At 38.3% G+C, this 17677-nt stretch overlaps 1 pseudogene; it reads right to left on the bottom strand.

The window, feature by feature from the left end:
• Positions 1 to 2387: 2387 nt before the first annotated feature.
• LOC126622896 (wall-associated receptor kinase 2-like) lies at positions 2388 to 14176 on the bottom strand (annotated as a pseudogene).
• Positions 14177 to 17677: the final 3501 nt, after the last annotated feature.

Here is a 17677-nt window from a genome sequence, read left to right as displayed (position 1 = left end):
AGAAAGCGTAGATCCAACATTTTTCAAAAGTCTAGTTAGAAGCTTGCACTACTTGACTTGCACAAGACCAGATATTCTTTATGCCGTCGAATTAGTCAGTTGCTACATGGAGAATCCCACAACTACACATTTGAAGACCGCAAAAAAAATTCTTCGATATCTTTACGGTACTGTTAACTTTAGCTGGTTCTATTCAAGTTCTGATAACTACAAACTTGCTGAATATAGCGACAGTGATTGGGCAGAAGATTCAGATGATAGAAAAAGCACTACTGGATTTGTGTTCTTCATGGGAAACATTGCATTCACATGGATGTCAAAGAAACAACTGATTATCACTCTCTCTACCTGCGAAGCTGAATACGTAGTTGCTACCTTATGTGTCTATCACGCAATCTGGCTGAAAAACTTGCTGAAAGAATTAAGCATGCCACAAGAAGAGCCAATAGAGATCTATGTCGACAACAAGTCTGCAATAGCTCTAGCAAATAATCTAGTATTTCATGACAGGAGCAAACACATGGATACTCGCTATCATTACATAAGAGAATGTATTACAAGAAAGGATGTGCAAGTGGAATAGGTGAAGTCACAAGACCAAGTCGCCGACATATTCACCAAACCACTCAGGCAAGAAGACTTTGTTAGATTGAGGAACACAATCGGTGTCACAAGACAAGATTAAGGGGGGATATTGAATTGTAATCTTGTCTTGACCCAAAGATAATGGATCCAGCCCATGCACAAACAAAGATCCATGCACATGCTAGAGAATTCTAGCAAAGTTTAAGTTGGTGGAAGAGTCTAGAAGAATGGTGAGGATTCCACCAACATACAAGATTAGTGTAGACAATTCTAGCTTAGGAAGGTAGTGGAATTATCTAGATATCTCTAGCATGATGCTTCCATGCTTCTCCAAGGTTCCATCCATGCCTATAAAAGGAGAAGGCATCCACACCATTTGTAACAACCAAGAGAGCAAGTAGTGAGAAGTGAAAGTGCCAAGTGAGAAGTGAGAAGAAGCAACAAAACTTCTAAGAGTGTTTGAGTGTTTCCTCTTATACTAAGTTTGTGAGTGAATAAAAATCTTGTGTAATACTTTGAGTAATCTTTCTTTCTCTTGCCTATCAATTCCACTGCATTACATTCTTCTTTGTGAGATAAACATCTCCAAAGTAGTGAAGTTTTTTTATGCCCCAACACATACTAATATCACAATGAGATTAGATAAAGAATAATATATATAGTATATATATAAAAGAATAGGCACCCTCTTCAGCTGAAAATGGACTTTTGGTAATGGCTTGAAGTTTCATCAATCTCTTGTGGTTGTGAAGATTTTAATTTACGTTTTTTCCTTGGTATTCTGCATACTATTCCTCTGATTGTAGTTGATTCAAGGAGAGAGGTTGATGAAGTAAAAGAATTAATAATCATTGTAAAGGAGTATGTTCTGGGTTTGAAGATGGAGATTAAGAGGAGGGAACTTAAAGGCGATCCGGTTCGCCAACAGGAGCTAGCAGCTTACTTCACCCACTGTAACCTTCAGATCCCTCACTTGAGGCTAGCATTACTAAATGTCATGACTGTTTGCTATAAGGCTGGTAATCTCAACACGGCAGCTAACTTTGCCAGGCGACTTTTGGAGACCAACCCCAGCGTTGAAAACCATGCAAAGACAGCAAGACAAATCCTGCAAGCTGCAGAAAAGAACATGACTGATGCAACCCAGCTAAACTATGACTTCAGAAACCCATTTGTGGTTTGAGGGGGAACATACGTGCCTATTTACCGTGGACAGAAGGATGTGTCATGCCCGTACTGCAGCTCTCGGTTTGTTCCGGACCATGAAGGGAAGATCTGTTCTGTTTGTGATCTTGCAGTGGTTGGATCAGATGCATCTGGTTTGCTCTGCTCTCCTACCCAGATAAGATGATCTCCTGTTTCAACCTTCACATATGACAACGGTTATGTTTAACTCTCTCGTCTCCTTGAGCAAGGTTTATCTTTTAAAGAACGCAATTTGATTAGGTTGTGCTTCTCTTGTATTTCTATTTCAAATTTTATTGCAAGGTTCGTGATCATGATTTTCGCTGTAATGAACAGGTTGGGCATTTTGGTCTCAGTGATTCTTGTGACTTTCGAGAATAAACAAATTAGATTGAGTTGTCCAAATTACTTGCTTTTTCTGAGACTTGTAGCTTTGAAATTCCATATATTGTAGACACCATTTTCGTGTTAGAACTCGTTTGTGAATTCCACCGGAGAAATGTCAATCTGCCGGGGATTTTGAATATGTTGTGCTTGAAATGTATTTCATTTCTTGTGTGCCTGAGTAGCTTTCTGTTAATTATATTCGAAGATGTACACTATTGAGAAACGATGGATTATCGACCATCACCCTGTCGCATTAACATTTCAATTTGCATGCATTCGTACACACTAGTTGCACCAATGGTTATGCTACTACTAGAACAACTATCACCTCTAGCATAAGCCATTGAAGGCGGCTCGAGCAAGTATTCATTATCCTCTGGACTGAAATCAACAGTTCGTGGATGCTTCGCCGCAGTTTGTATCCCCTCTAGCTCCATTATTACCTTTTTCATGCTAGGCTTTTCCCTCATTTTCACCCTTAAGCATCTACTTGCAAGATTAGCCACTCTTTTCAGTGTCTCAAGATTTCTGTCGGTGACTATGTCGTCATCGAGAATTTGAGTCAAGTGATCCTGTTCCACGGAACAAACGAAGAAGTTTGCCAGGTTTCTCTCTTCTTCAGGCCTGGTAAATGATAGTGCCAGTTTTCTTGTTAGTAGCTCCACAAGAACAACTCCGAAACTGTAGACGTCACTCTTTTCTGTTAGCTGGTTCGAATGGAAGTATTTAGGGTCCAAGTACCCTAGCGTCCCTTGCACTAGAGTTGTGATTTGAGCTTGATCTAGATAAATCAATCACGAAGCTCCGAAGTCCAACATTTTTGCTGTTTAACTTTCGTCTAATAATATATTTATTGTTTTCACATCTCGGTGTATGATTGGCATGGAAGTTGAGGAGTGCAAATACGTTAGTGCTTCGGTAGTTTCAGCTGCGATCTTCAACCGTCAACTCCCACGAAAGTGACGGTTCTTTGCTCTTTACGTTATGAATATGATAATGAAGAGTTCCTCTGGCGATGAACTCGTAAACTAGTAAAGGCACTGGTGTCTCCAAATAGCAACCTAGTGTTGGGGCTTAAAAAGACTTCACTACTTTGGAGATATTTATCTCACAAAGAAGAATGTAACGCAGCGGAATTGATAGGCAAGAGAAAGAAAGAACACTCAAAGTTTTTACACAAAATTTTTATTCACTCACAAACTAGTACAAGAGGAAACACTCAAACACTTTTAGAAGCTTTGTTGCTTCTTCTCACTTCTCACTACTTACTCTCTTGGTTATTTCAAATGGTGTGGATGCCTTCTCCTTTTATAGGTATGGATGGAACCTTGGAGAAGCATGGAAGCATCATGCTAGAGATATCTAGATAATTCCACTACCTTCTGATGCGTAAAATAAGTTAACACACAAAATTAAACCCTCTTTTTATCAAATGTAGTAAAGTATGTAAGTAGGGATCGTTCTAGGCCGGGGATTAGGAGGGATTGCTAAACACTTGAAAACTGACTTAAAAACATAAAAACAAAATTTAAAACACTAAACTAGACTCAAAGAATGCAAAACTATACTTTAAAATACTTAAATAAACATAAAACTCAAAACAGCAACCTAATGACTCAAAACTGCCTAAAAACCACTTTCTGGGCAGTTTTGAGAACCTAACAAGAACTTGGACGAAGTTGGATGAAAACTTGAATCAAAACACTTAGAAACACAAATCAAAACACTTTCTAACTAATCTAAGACTTCAAAATAAAGGGGGATTTGTTTTGGACGAAAATTGAAAACAAAACAGAAACTTTAAAACAAAACAGATTGTAAAACGTTTTTGGATGAAAAGGATGGATAAAAGGCTAGTTAGGAGGTTCTTCTCCACACATGACACACTTGCAAACAAAATGATTTTCAGTTGTTCTTTCAATAAATTATGAAACTCAACACCCCAAGTTAATTAGATACGCTTAAATTAACCTTCAAGTTCTCCTTAAGTTAATGGATTGGATGGAAAAGCGCATACAACAATTCAAAGCATTCCTCAAAGGTTCCTTACGTGATGAGCACAATAAAGATACAATCAAGAATCATGAAGCACAATGAGAACTATAAGTGTTGACGAGGCATTCGTTACTATGATGAGCATGAAACTAGTGCCAAGAATTCATTCAACGCGATCGTTTTCAAGCGACCTTCACTACTTGTGATTATAAGATTGTAACTATTAGGTGAAACTCCCTCATAATCTAGCATTATATTCATGCATGAAAACTAAGCGTGCACTCTCAATCAACATACACAAATAAGTTATCAATCAAGTAGATGAACGAATTGAATCCGCAACTTATGAAATAACAACTGAATGTAATCAAATCATATTGCAAGCATGTACATGGTTTCGAATCACCCCCCAACTAAGGGGGTTTAGTTCCTCATTCTTGCAATACAAAGATACATAAAATTAGACATTAAAATCAAAGGAAAGAAAACACCTAAAATGCTCCAACTTGGAAAGCAAGTGCATCAATGGATCTCCCTTCCTTTTTGTTGCGGCATGAAGCTTGTGGACAGATTTTTGGGTGGATTTATGGTGTAGAATGGATGGGGAATGATATGGAGGGGTTTAGGGTGAGTGTGGAAGAGTGTTTGATGGTTGGAAGGTGGTGGAGAACTAGGCAAAGAAGGTGGAAGAAGGTGGAGTGGCTGTTATGTTTTCTAGGCACTAGAATGGTGTTTTTGGGGTGTTTTGCTTCCTAGGGTGTGTATGGACGAATTTCTCTGATAAAATGATGAATATGGGGGATTATCTTTTGCCAAGGGGTGTAAACATGTATTTATAGGCCCCAAAAACCTTAGAAAATCAGGTTAGGTTAAGGATGAAATGCATGGCAATTTGTGTGTGTGGTGTGCAATGGTCCAAGGGTGAAAATGAAGTGATGATGCAAAGTGTGAAGGGTAAAATGGAGTGGTCTTGTAGCTAGGGGGCATGAATGATTGTGTACATTGCATAGAGATGGAAAGGGAGGTGAAAATGTGTCAATAAATGGGTCAAAGGTGCAGCAACATGTGGTACACAAGGCATGGGATTCCAAATGTGAATGATGGAGCATCAATTGGTGCATGTAATGGATGTAAATGTTGTCTAAAATCTAATGAGTGAAGGGAACAAGAGGTATCAAGCAATTGAGTGTAATAATTAAATGAATTGAAGCATGAAATTAGAAATTATGTAGGGGACAAGAGTGATCAAGCATGGCATGGAATCCAAAGGGAATTCTATGTGGTTTGCATGGCAAGGAATGCAAGTTGGGGTGACAGATTTTTGGGCTGTTTTCTTCATCTTTTGGACCATAATTCTTCATATTCTTGGCCTCTTTAGTTCTCAAATTCGTCCATCCACTTGGCCCATGCATTTGCTATCCATTCCAAGCCTGAAACATGCTCCGAAGGCCTCCAAAATGCATCTTCTTGCATACTTTGTACTTAGAGTCTGAAAACACACGAAAATGACTTTAAACATTAAAATAACTAAGGAAACACGACATAAATGCACAAGAACAAGCCAACTAAGTCGCATAAATATGCTCCTATCACCTTCATAAGCTAGAATTATCTACATTAATCTTGTATGTTGGTGGAATCCTCAACATTCTTCTAGACTCTTCCACCAACTTGAACTTTACTAGAATTCTCTAGCATGTGCATGGATCTTCCTTTGTGTATGGGCCGGATCAATTGTCTTGGGCCAAGACAAGATTACATTTCAACATCCCCCCTTAATCTTGTCTTGTGACGCCGATTGATTTCCTCAATCTAACAAAGTCTTCTTGTTTGAGTGGCTTGGTGAATATGTCGGCAACTTGGTCTTGAGACTTCACGTATTCCACTTGCACATCCTTTCTTGCAATACACTCTCTTATGTAATGATAACGGGTATCTATGTGTTTGCTCCTGTCATGGAATACTGGATTCTTTGCTAGAGCTATTGCAGACTAGTTGTCGACATAGATCTTTGTTGGCTCTTCTTGTGGCATGCTTAATTCTTTCAACAAGTTTCTCAGCCAAATTGCATGACAGACACATAAGGTAGTAGCTACGTATTCAGCTTCGCAGGTAAAAAGAGTGACAATCAGTTGCTTCTTCGACATCCATGTGAATGAAGTGTCTTCCATGAAGAACACAAATCCAGTAATGCTTTTTCTATCATTGAAATCTCCTACCCAATCACTATCGCTATACCCAACAAGTTTGTAGTTATCAGAACTTGAATAGAACAAGCCAAAGTTAATAGTACCTTTAAGGTATCGAAGAATTCTTTTGGCTGTCTTTAAATGTGTAGTTGTGGGATTCTTTTGGCTGTCATTTTTGTACCCTTTCGGACATTCACAAGAATAATTTCCCACTGAATTTATGCAGGTTCCAATACTGCAGGAGTTGGAAGCTTTGCACATCAATATCTGAAAAGAAAAAGAATGAATTAAAATCCAATATAAGGTAAAATCTCAAATTTGAGCCATTCTGTCAACAACTCACTGCTAAAAAATGCCAAAGGCCACAGTTCATGTACTATATATCAATATATACAAAACCACAGCATTTGTGGCTAATTGGTATAATTATTCTCACATTATATCAATATATACAAAATGAAGGAAATGTTCTTTAGCTTATTACTGCATAGTGCATGCTTTACTAATGTAGTCATCACCCAATTTTCTTGTCTCTAGCTAACAGCAATTCGCACCCCAACCAAAGTGGCAATTATTTGCTTACTACTGCTGTTTTTTTCTGCTAGTACTTCGCAACAGATGATAAGATATAAAGGGATCCAATGTATGCTGAATCCCTCAACGCAACTCCAATGAGCCTAACAATACAATCATATATACCAAGAAAGTCGAGCAAATTGAAAATTTATTTGTTTTTTTTTTTTTTTGAACAAACGATATTATCTACACTAAAGGGGTGAGGAGCTAAGCCTCACAATAGGCTACCAATAATGTGATTTAACCATAATCAAATAAGTAGGCAGTTGAATATCAGAGTGCGCAATGAACGAGATTAACAAAATAATATGAATATTATTAAACTAACGAGAATGCCGGAACGGCTACAAAACCCTAAGAAACTACATTGTGACTAGCTTGATTTCTAATGAATAACAAAGCATCCTATTTATAATAACCTAACCCTAATCTCTAACAAAACCTAATTCTAACGGGCTAAGCCCAGAAAACCAAACATTCAAATAAACCAAAATACTAATATTTTCCAACACCCCCTGTCAAACTCATGACGGTATACGACACGTGTTTGTAAACAAGCAGATGCGGACTGGCTCCGTTAGGCGGACAGACAGGCAGGCTCTGCAACGTGGATAGACAAGCAGGCAGGCCTTGCAGCGCGGACAAACAGACAGACAGGCTTCGTAGCGCGGACAGACAGACATGCAGGTTGGCGAACTGGCTAACTGATTCTTGATTCTTGCTGGCAAACTAAATCTAATTCAAACTGGCTAGTGTTGAGAGTATGGAAATAACCCGTCATTAAACGAACGAGATTTTCATATCCTAATTGTAGCAACGAACGAACGAACAAACACAAATACTATCACTTGTGTGGCCCAAACACAAACTTAACCATGTTTTTTTTTTTTTTTACCTTGCCCGTGAGGACCTAAAACAAACAGCAACAATTTTTTCTTTTTTCTTTTCTTCACTTCCTTTTGCTTCTATTTTCCTTTCTTTCTTTTTCCTTTTTTTTTTCTTACTTCCCTTTCCAAAGATCTGGTCTTCTTCATACCTGCAAAACAAGCACAGCAAATGCAGGTTTAGCAGCATGACAGAGTTGGGTCGAAGGCGGCGGGAGGTTCATCAGATCCGATCCGACGCGGCGCTCAGGCAGCAACTTCAAGTGCGGGTCATCGGGTGTTTCAGACTGGGTGCAGGGTGGCGAGGTGGTGCGGGTCTAGACGCAGCAGTAGTTCAAGGAACGAAGTGGTGATACGGTTGGTATTGGAGACGAACGGCAGTATGCTGGGTTTCTAGTTGCAGTGGCAAGGTGCAGATTGGGTTCACGGGTCTGGGTGAGAGTGAGAACGAGTATACGGGTCAGCGGACGAGTTTACAGGTTCAGCATGCAGGTGGTTCCAGGCGGCAGCGAGATGGTGATGGTTCGGTATGATGATCAAGCGGCTACAGGGTAGAGGGTTGGTCAGGCAGTAAGTAGCGATGTTATTCTGGTGGGTGTGATGGCGAGTTTCTGGCTCGATGACGGAGTGGAGTGGATGCCAACGGCAGCTTCGGTGCAGGTTTGGGTTCTGGTAGATAACGAAAGGCGCAATGAGTTTGGGGTTCTGGGTTCAGCGCGGTGTGTGTCCCAAGTCCTAAACAAACAGATTCAATTTTTTTCTTCGTTTTCAAACAACAAAACCCGAACTAAAAAAAAATTGATAGTTTGATACTGAACAAACAGATCGATATCAACCCCCCCAAAATAGATTAATTCCCGAAGGATTTAACCTGCTTTGATACCAAGTTGAATATCAGAGTGCGCAACGAACGAGATTAACAAAATAATATGAATATTATTAAACTAACGAGAATGCCGGAATGGCTACAAAACCCTAAGAAACTACATTGTGACTAGCTTGATTTCTAATGAATAACAAAGCATCCTATTTATAATAACCTAACCCTAATCTCTAACAAAACCTAATTCTAACGGGCTAAGCCCAGAAAACCAAACATTCAAATAAACCAAAATACTAATATTTTCCAACACCCCCTGTCCAACTCATGACGGTATACGACATGGGTTTGCAAACAAGCAGATGCGGACTGGCTCCGTTAAGCGGACAGACAGGCAGGCTCCGCAACGTGGACAGACAGGCAAGCAGGCAGGCTCCGCAGCGCGGACAGATAGATAGGCAGGCTTCACAGCGCGGACAGACAGACAGATAGGCTTCGCAGCGCGGATAGATAGACAGGCAGGTTGGCGAACTGGCTAACTGATTCCTGATTCTTGCTGACAAACTAAATCTGATTCAAACTGGCTAGGGTTGAAAGTAAGGAAATAACCCGTCACTGAACGAACGAGATTTTCATATCCCAATTGTAGCAACGAACGAACAAACAAACACAAATACTATCACTTGTGTGGCCCAAACACAAACTTAACCATGTTTTTTTTTTACCTTGCCCGTGAGGGCCTAAAATAAACAGCAACAATTTTTTCTTTTTTCTTTTCTTCACTTCCTTTTGCTTCAATTTTCCTTTTTTTTTTCTTACTTCCCTTTCCAAAGATTTGGTTTTCTTCATACCTGCAAAACAAGCACAGCAGATGCAGGTTTAGCAGCATGACAGAGTTGGGTCCAAGGCGGCGGGAGGTTCATCAGATCCGATCCGACGCGGCGCGCAGGCAATAACTTAAAGTGTGGGTCATCAAGTGTTTTAGACTGGGTGCAGGGTGGCGAGGTGGTGCGGGTCTAGACGCAGCAGCAGTTTAGGGAACGAAGTGGTGATGAGACTGGTGTTGGAGACGAACAACAGATGTGCTGGGTTTCTAGTTGCAGCGGCAGGGTGCAGATTGGGTTCACGGGTTTGGGTGAGAGTGAGAACGAGCATGCGGGTCAGCGGACGAGTTTACAGGTTTAGCAGGCAGGTGGTTCCAGGCGACAGCGAGATGGTGATGGTCTGGTACGATGATTAAGCGGCTACAGGGTAGAGGGTTGGTTAGGCAGTAAGTAGCGATGTTATTTTGGTGGGCGTGATGGCGGGTTTGCGGCTCAATGACAGAGTGGAGTGGATGCCAATGGCAGCTTCGGTGCAGGTTTGGGTTTTGATAGATAACGAACAGCGCAATGAGTTTGGGGTTCTGGGTTTAGCGCGGTGTGCATCCCAAGTCCCAAACAAACAGATTCAATTTTTTTCTTTGTTTTCAAACAACAAAACCCGAACTAAAACAAAATTGATAGTTTGATACTGAACAAACAGATCGATATCAACCCCCCCAAAATAGATTAATTCCCGAAGGATTTAACCTGCTCTGATACCAAGTTGAATATCAGAGTGCGCAACGAACGAGATTAACAAAATAATAGGAATATTATTAAACTAACGAGAATGCCGGAACGGCTACAAAACCCTAAGAAACTACATTGTGACTAGCTTGATTTCTAATGAATAACAAAGCATCCTATTTATAATAACCTAACCCTAATTTCTAACAAAACCTAATTCTAATGGGCTATGCCCAGAAAACCAAACATTCAAATAAACCAAAATACTAATATTTTCCGACAAAACATACATACATACATACATTTACAAACACACATGTATACTATGTTGGGTAAATCGCCAAAATGGTCCCTGAGATTTGCATAACTCATCATTTTGGTCCCTGAGATTCCAAATCGATAAAAGTGGTCCATGAGATTGTCCACCATCCATCATTTTGGTCCTTCCATTAAAAACTCCGTTAAGTGTCCCAGAGCTCTTGGCCGGAAGTTTAGGCAATTTTCAAAGCTTCGGAACTCAATCGTTTCTTAACCAAATTCGACCCATAATATATCAAAATGAAGATAGAAAAGTGTAGAATAATATTATACCTATTTCGAAGCCCAATGGTTTCCAGAGATTGCCAGAAAATAGCCTTAAAGTTGACTGGTCAGAGTGAAAACTTGAAAACTCGTCGGAAACTGGGTAAACTTTAAACGTTCATAACTTCTTCAATACTCAACGAAATCAAGTGATTTAAAAACTAAAATCATATTTCTCGACGAGACAAAGAGAGTGGTACTTTTTTTTACAGCTAAATCGCTGTGGTTTGGCCAAAAAAAGGCTCAAAAGTGGCTGAGTTCGCCACTTTTGAGCCTTTTTCCGGCCAAAACACGGCGCTTTAGCCATAAAAAAAGGTACCATTCTCTTTTTCTCATCGAGAAGTATGATTTTTGTTTTTGAATCACTTAATTGCATTGAGTATTGAAGACGTTATGAACGTTTAAAGTTTACCCAGTTTTTGGCGAGTTTTCAAGTTTTCATTCGGACTAGTCAACTTTGAGGCTATTTTCTGGCAATCACCGGCAACCATTGGGCTTCGAAAGAGGTATAATCTTATTCTACACTATCCTATCTTCATTTTGATATATTATGGGTCGAATTTGGTTTAGAAACGATTGAGTTACGAAGCTTTGAAAATTGCCAAAACTTCCGGCCAAGAACTCTGGGACACTTAACGAAGTTTTTAATAGAAGGACCAAAATGATGGATGGTGGACAATCTCAGGGACCACTTTTATTGATTTGGAATCTCAGGGACCAAAGTGATGAGTTATGCAAATCTCAGGGACCATTTTGAAGATTTACCCTACTATGTTTTGATAAACACAAAATTGTTCATCATAATAATCAAATGGTCAAATGGTGTCTAGATTTATTCGCCTTGCATGCAAAAGTGCACACGATAATAATCAAATGGTGTCTAGATTTATTCACCTTCGCAACCACCTAGGAGGTATGGGTTCCCTACGAAACCTGGCAGGCACCATCATGTGTAACCTGAAGACCGATCATGGCAGGAGTATTTGCCTTGCATGCAAAAGTGCTCTCGTTATTAGCTGCTATATCACATTACTCATCCCCAATTTCCCAATCAAGAATCGCCGAAAGTCGGGTTGTGTCGTTTAGTTCTTGAAAACTTGTACTGTTGAAGTTGAACTCACCTTCTTGCACAAGCAAGGCGTAGCTGCATGGGTTGAAGTCCCACACATCCGTATGATTGTTAAAGGTTCTCAAATTTAGAGTCTGATTTTTCAGCCCACTAGGGATTTTAGTTTGGCTACATCCAACGCCAGAGGAAGTGTCTAACTGATCGATAGCGTTGTCAAGATTGTCACATATGGACATGCACCCGGTTGTGTACTTTTGTTCACACGGTGACCGATAAAAAAAGCACATGTGTCGCATCCAACTACGACGAACCTGTTTTTAATTTCGGTGATAAGACAAAAGCTGAGTATCAAGCACACTGTGTATCGAAGAATTGTCACAGAAGCTGAGTATCGAGCTCATCCATAGAAGTTGAGTATTGAGCTCTTGCTATCACAACTGCTTAAATAGCCTGGATAAGATAGTTATTTTGTGATTTACACATTCCCCTTTATCAAGCACCAATGAATCACTGTGATAACATCTCAGCCATAACTCTATCAACCAATCCTGTGTTTCATGCCAAGTCCAAACCCATCGAGATCGACTATCACTTAATTTGTGAAAGAGTTACACAAGGAGATCTTTAATAGCAACATGTTTTAAGAAATGTCATGGATCTTCATTCAGAAATTGTGGCATGTTTGGGTATATTTGTTGCACTGTTTAGAAGTAGTGAGCTCAATCAACAGTTACCCATAAAATTTGAAAATCTCAAGCGCGGGAACCAATTAAATTTTGACATTCAGCTTAGAAGTGTAATTGTTCTAAAACAAGAACATTGAACTAAACCTTAGAAGTTTGTGTGTTTTTTTTTATCTTAAAGTTCTACTAGTGTCATAAAGTTGTTTGGATAAGAAGCTAAACTGGTTAAGCTTAAGCTGCCTGTAGCAGATATATTGTTGGCCGATATCCAGTTGATCATTTTAACATTGTTAAAACCTTAAATGCCAACAAACTAACGAGGACACTGATTTGCGGGTTTTCCAAGATCGTAGCAGATGACCACATATTTACATTTTGATAGTTTTAGATGGAGAGGTTTGTCTCCACTGATGTAGCAAAGTTACATGTTAAAAAGGCAATGCTAAGATTTTCTATTTTGAAATGTTTGCAACCAATTTATGTGCTCATGTATAGACTAGTTAGCCCATTATTGTAATAGACAAGTTCTGACGGTAGCTATGTTAGCGTATATTTGAAGCTTTCACATATCTACCTGTTACAAAAGATCAATCCGTACCTTGAATTTCTGATACGAGTATGTGTTCATGATCATTCTTTTATGAATTAGAGTGATGTGTCTACCGCATTTGTTTACAAAATCGCTAATCGCTTGGTCAACAAAGAATTAGTTTTCAAAGAACCATTGTCATTTGATGAATGAAGAAAAAAGATTGTGCGTTATAATCACATCACATTTACAAAATAGTTAGATGAAGAACTATATAGTAAATATTTACATAATGGTAATGTCGTGAAGATCATTATCTCTTGTGTTTCGGAAGACTTATTCTAATATAAGACAAGCTACGCGCCTGTTCTCCCCCTCACAATCATTGTATATGAGTTCGATGATGAAGCATGCATCGTCACCCCATGCAATGATACGCTTGGTCGAGATCCATGGGCAGATATCATTACTTGGTTACCAACAATAACCTAGTGCTTATCTAGAGTTATATCTCTTCTGGCGACCTAGTTACCTGAATACGAGATCGAGTTGACATATAAACTTGGTTAATAACAATCAACTAGTTCTTAGTCTAGAGTCATTGCTATTCCAAATATATCGCCAGTTCAGAAACAACGAAACTTAATAGCTTTTCGCTACACGTGTTGTATTGAATTCAATACTTGCCAGATTCATGTAACAGTCATTGATGCGGATAATTAAAAAGAAAGTTGAACTTGATTATATTTAGAAACAATTATCAATTAATTAGTTATGAATAAGGGGATTTTTGCGGTTACATCATACTAATCTCACAATGAGTTTAGATAAAGAACAATATATATAGTATATATATAAAATAATGGGCATCATCTTCAACTGAAAAGGGTAGACTTTGGGTAATGGCTTGAAGTTTCATCAATCACTTGTGGTTGCGAAGATTTATTTTAATTTACGACCACTTCGGCACCTCTGCGATAACGACGAGATGGCGGCGGCAGGCAACGTTAGTCCTTACAATGAATGGGCTGGTCGTGCCTCATGACTGAATAACCAATGAATTTTGCACTCGCTGTTTCGATGCAAACCGAGCACACCAAGACAGCAATGATGCAAAGTGTAAACATCTTGGACATGGCCATATTTTCAGAACAAATTTTAAATGGTTCAACTTGGTCTCTATAGAGGCTAGTCAAATAATGAGGATTGTGGGAGATCGGATGGGATTTAGAAGAGGTGATGATGTCAGGGATTTGAGAAATTCCCTATTTATTGTGATGGCATTTGGCAATTTTAGGCAATATTTGTTGCAATTTTGTTTATTCATTGTTGGTATAATGTCATTGTGACATCTTGTTTTATAACTCAAAATTTCTATATATGGTTTTCAACAACATGATAGCTCTGGATTGAAGGGTTAAGCTAGAAATGTGTTTGGACTTTGAACCGAGGTCTTGGTTTTGTAAAAAATATAGAGTTGTCGAAATGCTTTCTTTTTAATTTTTTTCAAGAAATTTAAAACAAAAATGAACAAACGGGCAACCAAAGTGAAATTTAGGGATAGTAAGAAGATATTAAAGAAACAACGTTCCCATGCACTACATTAATTACCAACTGTCCAGATCTTTGCAGCTGCAAACTTAAAGTCATAGTACACCAGAGTATATCTTATGATGTTTATCTTCTACCACAGAATTTCATTACTTCGTAGCTTGATCATACAAAATATTTAAGGCAGTATTAGTGAAGCATAATTGAAGGTTAGGAAAATCTATTTTGTTCAATGCTTTCTCCGTTTCCACATTCCTTCCATTTCTGAAAAGAGACATACACACATCATCAGGAGGATGAAACAAGAAACACGAAAATTGGTAACATGTTTAAGAAATGCCATGGATCCTCTTTAAGACAATGTGGTATGTATGGGTATATTTGTTGTACTGTATAGAAGTAGTGAGCTCAATCAACAGTTACCTCTACAATTTGAAAATCTCAAGCGCGGGAACGAGTTAAATTTTGACCTTCGGCTCAGAAGTGTAATTGTTCTAAAAAAGGAACATTGAACTAAACCTTACAAGTTTGTGTGTTTTTTTTTTCCGTAAAGTTCTATGAGTGTCATAAAGTTGTTTGGATAAGCAGCTAAACCGATTAAGCTTAAGTTGCCTGTAGCAAATATATTGTTGGCCGATATCCAGCTGATCATTTCAGCATTGTTAAAACCTTAAATGGCGACAAACTAACGAGGACACTGATTTGTGTGTTTTCCAAGATCTTAGCAGATGACCACATATTTACAATCTAATAGTTTCAGATAAAGAGGTTTGTCTCCACTGATGTAGCAAAGTTACATGTTAAAAAGGCAATTTTAAGATTTTCTATTTTGAAATGTTTGCAAAGAATTTCTGTGCTCATGTATAGACTAGTTAGCCCGTTATTGTAATAGACAAGTTCTAATGGTAGCTATGTTAGCGTATATTTGTAGCTTTCACATATCTACCAGTTACAAAAGATCAATCCGTCCCTAGAATTTTTGGAACGAGTATGTGTTCCTGATCATTTTTTTTACGAATAAGAGTGATGTGTTTACCGAATTTGTTTACAAATCGCTAACCGCTTGGTCAACAAAGAATTAGTTTTCAAAGAACTATCGTCATTTGACGAATGAAGCAAAAAGATTGTGCGTTATAATCACATTACATTTACAAAATAGTTAGATGAAGAACTATATAGTAAGTATGTACATAATGGTAAAGTCTTGAAGATCATTATCTCTTGTGTTTCGGAAGATTTATTCTAATTTTAGACAAGGTACGCGCCTGTTCTCCCCCTCACAGACATTGTATATGAGTTCGATGATGAAGCATGCATCATCACTCCATGCAACGATGCCTGGTCGAGCTTCATGGGCATATATCATTAGTTGGTTACCAACAATAACCTAGTTCTTGTCTAGAGTTATATCTCTTCTGGCGACCTAGTTACCTGAATACGAGATCGAGTTGACATATAAACTTGGTTAATAAGAATCAACTAGTTCTTAGTCTAGAGTCATTGCTCTTCCAAATATATCGCCGGTTCGGAAACAACAAAACTCAATAGCTTTTCGCTACACGTGTTGTATTGAATTCAATACTTGCCAGATTTGTGTAACAGTCATTGATGCGGATAATTAAAAAAGAAAGTTGAACTTGATTGTATTTAGAAACAATTATCAATTAATTAGTTATGAATAAGGGGATTTTCACGGTTACATCATACTAATCTCACAATAAGTTTAGATAAAGAACAAAATATATATATATATATATAGTATATATATAAAAGAATACGCACCATCTTTAGCTGAAAAGGGTAGACTTTTGGTAATGGCTTGAAATTTCATCAATCTATTGTGGTTGTGAAGATTTATTTTAATTTACGACCACCTCGGCACCTTTCCTTAAGCTCACAACCTCTGCGATAACGAAGAGATGGCGGCGGCAGGCAACGTGAGTCCCTACAATGAATGGGCTAGTCGTGCCTCATGACTGGATAACCAATGGATTTTGCACTCGCAATTTCGATGCAAACTGAGCTCACCAAGACAGCAAGAATGCAAAGTGTAAACGTCTTGGACATGGCCATTTCTTCAAAACAAATTTTAAATGGTTCAACTTGGTCTCTATAGAGACTAGTCAAATAATGAGGATTGTGGGAGATCGGATGGGATTTAGAAGAGGTGATGATGTCATGGATTTGGGAAATTCCCTATTTATTGTGATGGCAATTGGCAATTTTAGGCAATATTTGTTGCAATTTTGTTTATTCATTGTCGGTATAATGTCATTGTGACATCTTGTTTTATAATTCAAAATTTCTATATATGGTTTTCAACAACACGATAGCTCTGGATTGAAGGGTGAAACAAGAAATTTGTTTGGACTTTGAACCGAGGTCTTGGTTTTGTAAAAAATATACAGTTGTCGAAATGCTTTCTTTTTTAATTTTTTTTAAAGAAATTTAAAACAAAAATGAACAAACGGGCAACCAAAGTGAAATTAAGGGATAGTAAGAAGATATTAAAGAAACAACGTTCCCATGTCACCACATTAATTTCCAACTGTCCATATCTTTGCAGGTGCAAACTTAAGGTCATAGTACACCAGAACATATCTTATGATGTTTATCTTCTACCACAGAATTTCATTACTTCGTAGCTTGATCATACAAAATATTTAAGGTATTATTAGTGAAGCATAATTAAGGGTTAGGAAAATCCACTGTGTTCAATGCTTCCTTCGTCGCCACAGTCCTTCCATTTCTGAAAAGAGATATACACACCTCATCAGGTGGATGAAACAAGGAACACGAAAATTGGTAACATGTTTTAGAAATGCCATGGATCCTCGTTAAGACAATGTGGTATGTATGGGTATATTTGTTGCACTGTTTAGAAGTAGTGAGCTCAATCAATAGTTATCTGTAAAATTTGAAAATCTCAAGCGCGGGAACGGGTTAGATTTTGACCTTCAGCTTAGAAGTGTAATTGTTCTAAAACAAGAACATTGAACTAAATCTTACAAGTTTGTGCGTTTTTTTTTCCTTAAAGTTCTACTAGTGTCATAAAGTTGTTTGGATAAGCAGCTAAACTGGTTAATCTTAAG

Source organism: Malus sylvestris, chromosome 5 (genome assembly GCF_916048215.2).
Source record: "Malus sylvestris chromosome 5, drMalSylv7.2, whole genome shotgun sequence".
NCBI classification, from domain to species: Eukaryota; Viridiplantae; Streptophyta; class Magnoliopsida; order Rosales; family Rosaceae; genus Malus; species Malus sylvestris.
This window is presented reverse-complemented; position numbering and strand designations above follow the sequence as displayed.